Source organism: Helicoverpa zea, chromosome 14 (genome assembly GCF_022581195.2).
Source record: "Helicoverpa zea isolate HzStark_Cry1AcR chromosome 14, ilHelZeax1.1, whole genome shotgun sequence".
Taxonomy (NCBI): domain Eukaryota; kingdom Metazoa; phylum Arthropoda; class Insecta; order Lepidoptera; family Noctuidae; genus Helicoverpa; species Helicoverpa zea.
The window spans coordinates 10287712-10294881 of NC_061465.1; the positions used below are offsets into that span (position 1 = coordinate 10287712).

The 7170-nt window shown below is 37.5% G+C and overlaps 1 pseudogene; it reads right to left on the reverse strand.

Annotated features, from left to right (window-relative positions):
• Nucleotides 1-2400: 2400 nt before the first annotated feature.
• LOC124636404 lies at nt 2401-6089 on the reverse strand (annotated as a pseudogene).
• Between the last annotated feature and the right edge of the window lie 1081 nt (nt 6090-7170).

The window sequence follows — 7170 nt, forward strand, 5'->3', positions numbered from 1 at the left end:
GAGTTTATATCAGGATTTTTTCATAAACATAGTTTAGCTTATCTTCCACTAATGTGGTGGCCTTAAAACAAATTACTTTGAGTGAGTAGTATTAAGTAGACCTCCATTATTTTTTCTGATGCAAAATATGTTAACTTAATCCTAGAAGAAAGGAGTATCTGTCTCTCGCAAGCGCTGCTAAGCGTGAGGTAGGTAGGTAATGTAGGATTCTGTAGCTTTAAGAACAAGCCCAGATACAAAGTGCAGATAAGAAATGGGAGCTTTCTCGATTTAATACCATACACACGTAAAATGCTTTATGCGTCTGAAAACGTACAAATTGCGCGTCGCATACCAGAGACATGCTTACTTTCAACTTCTGATCGCAAATACACTGGTCACGATTACGAACAGTCTCAGTAAGACCCGAGCCAAGTCTAAAAGAACACCTTTTATATAAAACTACGTTTGATGTCATTCAATCACAAAGACATAATTGTTCTCTGTTGCAAATCCTATCCACCTGTATCCTATCCTAATCCAGCATGCATTGCAGGTGTGCATTGCACAAAAACCAATGGTATCCTATTCGAGAAGTCAAAAGAGTCGACCTGCCAACGTCAGCTTCTGCGCTAAGCAAGTGTTCTTAATAGTACCATCAGAATTACATTCATCGTTGAATGAGGTGAATAAATTTTCAGAAACCACAATAACAGTAGGAGCCAAAGCATATGATCGCTTCATAGAGCTCTGATTGGCCCCAGGTGACCAAGTCAGGTCTGATTTGTTCGTTCATCAGATCTTTGAAAGCGTTTCGGTGGATACTTACTGTCGTCCTGGGTGACACAAAATATGGTATATAAACGTCCTCCGCAAGAGCGAAATTTTCCCGGTGTGCGGTAGTGACGCACAGTATACAACACTTATGTTCCTTTCGATTTGCTGGCTCCACCAAGAAATGACAAATAGCAAGCGTACATTTTGAAAATCTTGGCAAAACTGCAGGTTTCAAGTACCAAAACATGAAGTGGACTCTCACAGATACGTACATTTTGCCTATTCGTGAACTAATGCAAACATTTCGGTGGAGTCCCGGCTTAGGCCTCCCCCACATTAGGCGTGCGCGATCCTCGGGCGTGTGAGTAGCGCGGGCGTCGCGAGCACGCTGCATGAACGTCGCGTTTTGCTGCCCTGCGGCATTTACCTACAGCGCGCTCGCGGCGCGCACGCGCCGCTCTCCTTGACGTTTAACTGCTAAGGCGTTTAGTGGGCGGCGGGGATAGCAGGCGAAGGGGTAAGAACGCAACTCGAGCGCCGCGTGCTCGCCGCGAGCGCGTCGCTTGCACTCTTCACACATGCCGCAGGGCAGCAAAACGCGACGTTCATGCAGCGTGCTCGCGACGCCCGCGCTACTCACACGCCCGAGGATCGCGCACGCCTAATGTGGGGTCAGCCTTACCATAGTGAGTAAGTGCACAGAAAATCCCCGTCATACAAGTGTTTCTCCCCAGTAGTGAAACTATCCTACCCTATGCGCCTGCTGATGATGATGACTCATTTTATCATCCATCCAGCTATTCCCCAACTATGTTGGTGTTGGCTTCCAGTCACCGAATCTGTTTGAGTACCAATATTTTGCTTGGAGCGACTACCTATCTACCTATCTTCAATCCAGTCAACTACACAAGCCGATATCCATGGTAAGACTGACAGACTTTCTGGCTTCTGATTAGTCGCAGCAGCTGCAGAAAATGTACAAATGACAGCTTTGTCAGACTCAAAGCATATAGACATAGATTATAACTGTTTCCTGTGAAAATTACTTACGCACCATACGTAATAATTTTCCAAATTGGCTGACTAGATCCAGAGATATTCACAACGTCACAAACTTTACTTCTTTTGTTTAGATAAATGGTCACATCCACAACACAACCTTGATCAATGAATCTATGCGACTGCTAAGTGCTAATCCTAATTATACTGTCACGTGAAAGAATGCACCTGCGGGATAAGTAGTATTTTGACTATTCTATATTGCCCACGCAGACGAAGTTGCGGGCAACAGCTAGTATTTTATAATTTTATATATATGTATGTATAATTTCTAATTAAAAGTAAATAGTCATCTTTCGGGCCTTTTCCCATCTTGGGGTCAGCTTCCAGTCTAACCGGATAAAAACCGAATAAAAAGTAAATAAATATGTATAAAAGTAATGGATTATATTTAATTTTATATAAATCTACGTTATAATAATTAATTTACGTCCCAATAAGTAAATGCAAATCAGGGCTGGGAAATAAGAAGATACAGTAGGTAATAAATGAAAATGCATTTTTTCTTATATTTGTAGTTTTAATATAATCCGTTATATTGAATACAACTTCAACAACAGTAACTACTTTATCTAACACAGATAAATATATTATAGATATTATAATCAGCGTTTTCAACATTTTACGTGATTTTTAAAGTTTCGATAATATTGTTTTTTTTATTTTATTAATAGTAACTACAGATAATAGAAGTGTAAATTCACTACAAACGATAAAATGTACATATAGTTTTTAAATACTGTTAAAATAGTAAAGTTATCAAAGTTAGTATAAAATGTTTTCCAATAAAATGTATAGAATTTAGTATTTTCTCGATAGTATAAAATATATTGATTTTAAACAATAAAATTCATTTTACGTAAGTATACATATATTTTTAAAACATTGTGAATATGAATGTATAAGAAACATGCAAGTAACCAAGACTTTTTTCTTTTCTTTTTTTAATCGAGAAAAGAATGAAACTCTATCTAGGCCCTACAAAGTTCGGAACTATATACCAGGGGTTTATTTTTAATACATAATAAGTTTCTATTTTTATACAACTTGCCCAATTTCATTTTCATTCACAGTGATTTTTTCAAACAATTCAACACACGAATATATTCATTACGATAACAAATATTGTACGTTTACTTTTAAGTGTTTACACACTTTAAAACTTATTAAAAAAATGTTTAAAATTTGTGCTTAATTTGCGCTATGGTTTTATAATACTCTTTAATAGTACCTAAGTATACATTGAGTTTATTGGCCATAACACCTACGGTAAACAAAATTAGTAAAAATGGAATTTAAGTACCTACCATATTTTAAAATATTATTGTTTTTTAATGTATTAATTATTTATTATAATAAGGTGTTCACTTAAGCTTTGAAAGTGTGATAAATGTAGCATTTTATCCTAACATTTCTAACAGTGAACAGACTTTTAGGATAAAACAACAAAAGTATGTAATTATTGTCTCGACAATATCTTACAACTGGCAATCTAATCAGTATATTCCATTCCATTTCATTAAATAAATCGCATACAGTTATTATTAATAAAAATTATTTTATGGACAATAAAATGTATCGTTAAAACATTTAATCAGTTTTGCAGTTTTCATGTCGCTACTTATAAAACACCAAACAATATAATATATATATATATTATGTCTTGCGTAGAGCTCCGGGCTAATCCTGTACTTTTCAAAAGACGAACGTGGGGACGAAGCCAACACGTTAAAGCCCCTTTCAGAACACTTTAATGAAACTACATATAATACACATGACACCTGCCGATAACAATTTAATAATAAGTACATGTAAAGAGGGCAGGTAACGCCAGCTAACTTACCGGGCCCCTTGAAACTAATCACGAAATATGCCACAAGGGGACAACGGATCATGAGCGGCTGAAGGGTTGAAAATAATATTTTTTATCTATCTCCCGGATCAGCAAAACAATATTTTTGTATAGCATACCAACTCTTATTTTGAACTTTCCAAAATGAAGTACTGTTTGACCAGATGTTCAGGGTATTTTTCGCACCATGATGGCGAGGGCGTTATGAGGCGGTGGTACGTCGAACACAGGAGTTCCGGAGGCGTCTCTGTAGTCGGCATAGCGGACTGTGCGAATGATCTCCATGCCTAGAGAACTGCAGATGCGTTGAGAGTAGGCTCCGGTCGCGTCGGCTTTGAACAGCTGGAAAAAAGTACATTTAAGTTAGATAAAATTTACGTTTGCAAATTCATTCCTCTATTAGTTATTTCTAGGGTTTAGTAACTCTTTTATATCCCAAAAGATTTAGTTGCCTAGATATCTTACGTTCAGAAATTCAGATAATCGACTCGGCGCGGTGGTCGGCGTCAAAACTTTGGAGCCCTTTAAATCTAGGTACTCTAAATATAATAATATGTTTCTGGACTGCCTTTTGACTATGAATATTTAATTTTTATGACTAAGGTTGAATTTACGTAATTTATCCATTGTATTAAGTATATTCTCAATGAACCGATTCTCCGTTAGCGTAGTACCCCTCTTGTTGACATTAGCGAATAATGTTGCGTGCATTATGTAAGTAAAACATCGATATAGGTTAGTAGGACAACGCAGAGGGGATCCAAACACTGTCTACCCCAAACAATGAATATTAATTCATGATTACGAATAGGTCAATACGACGTACTATTACACAAATTCGTATGAGGAACTACCATCGACCATAGATATGACTACACAGACCTACATACTTCAATATACGAGGCTTTCACCCGGAATTATGGATATACCTACCTACAAGGTTTTCATCCCGGATTAATGGGCGAATTATTTACATTATTCAGCAAAGTAGAAGCCGAAAATCGATCTCAGTGGCGTGCCCTTGGAGAGGCCGGTTTCCAGCAGTGGACTGCGATAGGCTGATGATGATGATGATTCAGCAAAGTATCATCGGAATATGCTACTTTACAATCTTTGAGGATCAGAGACTTCGTAACTACTTGAAAATCCAACACTACAAAAGTTTAAGGCAAGGTGGTTTTATGACGGTTACCTTGAATCCGTTTTCCTTGGCAATGTCTATGCTCCTGGACATCAGCTCCTTGGCGAGGCCGCGTCCCCTGGCCTGCTGGTCCACCGATATTATCCTGCATTCTAGAATTTTGTCTACCTGAAATTGTAGACATTATTTTAATTACCTATTAAAACCTATGTATTTCAAAATTAATATATACTTCGTATCTCATATTCTTCATTTTAAAATTAGGTGTCTGAGATAAAAAAAAAGGATTTTATTTACCTCAGATAGAATTTGAAATCCCAAAAACCTACAGAAGAAGGGACAAAAGTGTTCACAAGCAGTTCTAAATGAGCATTTAAAAATAACAAATAGTTACATTAATCTAGCAATTAAAACTTAAAGTTTAAAAGCACAAATTACCAGTTTATAAGAATAACTACTTTTTTTTATTATATTAAAAAAGAGTATTCTTCATATTTACAAAAAAATATAGGTAAAAATTTACTTAACACCTTGGCCCACTCACGCCTTCAATTACATAACTTGGAGTACTCAAAAAACTTACTAAAAGACCACGTACGGGCTATGAACTCACTTGAAACGTATTAAACAGGTCAAGTTCCTGGCTGACGGAGTACAGGATAGTGAAGATCTTGTTGTACTTCTCGTCTGACGACTGCTGGATCTTCTCGATAGACTGCTCGATGTCGCCGGGTCATAAGATGCCGTTCAGACCCACTCCCAGCACCTGGAAACAGTTTAATTGCTAATTTTAATTTATTTTCCGTACCTACGAGTTAGGAAATCTTTAAAACCATCCCTAACATTGTGAATAAAACCGAAAAGAATATTCTAACCGACCCAAATCCCTTCATATTCCTTCTGGACTATTCTGGAGCCCTCAACCTTTTAAGTCCCAAGACCGTAAGTTAACTTTTCGATCACCTTTATAGCCCCAAAACTTGACTTCGAAGGCCCTATACCAATCTACTTACCTAAGCTCCTTCCCTAAGGTTTCTACTGACTATTGACTAACCATCATACTTGGAAATCCTGACCACCTACCGTATCTCCCTCAACGGCGGCGACCGACAGCCCATCAGCAATAGTGACAGCACAGAGTCTCTCCAACGCCGCATGAGGTTCGCCTCGCTGACAGAGAGACACCGCCTTGTTCAGAGGCTCGTCAGCGAAGAAGTTGTTCCTCAGGTGAAGAATGACAGCCTCGCTCATATCAGGGGTTATTGTTACGAAGCGCGCCATCTGGAATAGCAGACACAAATTATATAATTTTAATCATTTATTTATAGTATTGGAAGAACCAACATAGTTGGGAAAAGGCTCGGAGGATGATGATTTACAGTATTGGAGGAAGAAAAATAAGGAAAGATGACTGCCCCACTATGCTGGATGCAAAATAGGTCATGGTGTGTACTGCTTCAAGATTTGTTTGTTTTAGCTGTTTAGCCTTTTTAATTAAGCTTCCAGACGTTTAGTAAAGGCAAAACAAGCAAGGAAAGATATGTATTTAACCAGCTTTTGGCCACCTCAAAACTGGGAGTTCTCATTTATACCACAAAAAAAATAATGTAGGTCCTGACCCTACTTTTGTTGTTATAAATGAGTGTTAGATAACAAAATAGTACAAAGGTGCACTTCTAAGAAATAAAACTTATACGAAGCTAGGACACAGTAAGTGCTCGACCTAGGCCGGTATAATTGGTGATATTTCGTGGAACTTGAGAACGGGCGATGCCTGTAAATAATGCATGAAGGTGGAATACACCTAACCTTATGTGCTAAGTTGTGTGCCTTCAATCGATCGAATGTAATTCATTCTATTAATTATACACAATACTTGTGTATCCTTTATAATTTTTTTCTTATGAGCTGTTGCCTAAAGTTTTACGCGGTTGTTGAAGAAACTGGCATTTAGTCATCATGAGTCTGTTCAGCAATGGTCCATTACATAACATATACCTAAGCCAGTTGACCACGTTTCAAAAGATTGATGCATCCCTCTAATGCAGTGGTTCTTAACCTTTTTGGCGTGAGGAACCACTTTACCAAAAGTTTGTCTTCCCAGGGACCACCGCAATGGTTTACCTAAATTGAGGGTTCTTTGATAAAAAATACGAGCACACTTTATAATTAGCACTCATTTCTTTATTGTTTGGCAAAAAACTAAAATTTACAGATTTTAATGAAATTTTTGTTGCTGCATTCTCTTAACTAACTTCTGAATTCTTGGTTCAGTACTACTCAAAACTAAACGCATGTCGGCAGTGGCATCCAACAGATTTCTATGCTTGTTTTTAAAAATCAGAAGCTTCGAAAACCCACG